This window comes from Schistocerca piceifrons, chromosome 5, assembly GCF_021461385.2.
Source record: "Schistocerca piceifrons isolate TAMUIC-IGC-003096 chromosome 5, iqSchPice1.1, whole genome shotgun sequence".
Taxonomy (NCBI): Eukaryota; Metazoa; Arthropoda; class Insecta; order Orthoptera; family Acrididae; genus Schistocerca; species Schistocerca piceifrons.
The window spans coordinates 26,115,823-26,116,450 of NC_060142.1; positions in this window are offsets into that span (position 1 = coordinate 26,115,823).

A 628-nucleotide genomic window follows, 5' to 3' on the forward strand; every position below is an offset into this window, starting at 1 on the left:
ACTAGGGAAGGATAGGCGAGGGGATCGACCCTGTCGCACTCAGAGACACGGCGCCGGCGCCCGCTTTCACGACGTTTACCGAATGCGTGCAAAAACTGCAGCTGGCCCCCAGTACGGGGGTTTGAACAGTGGTCGCTATTGTCGCTAGCACGGAGGCACGTCCCTGAGTCCACGCCAGGCTCCAACAAAACCGCTTCTGAGAGAGAACGTTTAACGCAATGGCCGCAGTATCGTCTACTTTTAATTTCAGTATGCAGTGGAAATATCTCAACTGTTTCAGAATAATTTGGCCACACTCAATTGTCGACTGGTCCAAAGCAGATCCCTTTAGTGTAGCAATACCGAGTATGATGTAATAACTACAGTTCTGGTACATGTACTGCTGTTACGTCACACTGACTGCACATATCACAATCGACTCCAATTTTATTAATTAACAAATCTAACGAATATAAATAAGTTCCTTGTTACATTAAAAGTTCTTGGAAGCACTTCCTGCTGTCGTTCTCATAACTTCTTCCACGATTACCGGCGACTGAGACCGGTTTGCTTATGAGAAGGTACAGCGAACGCAAACTCCCTCCTCCACTTGCACTGCTCATATCGGTACTCACAGCGGCTCCTATCA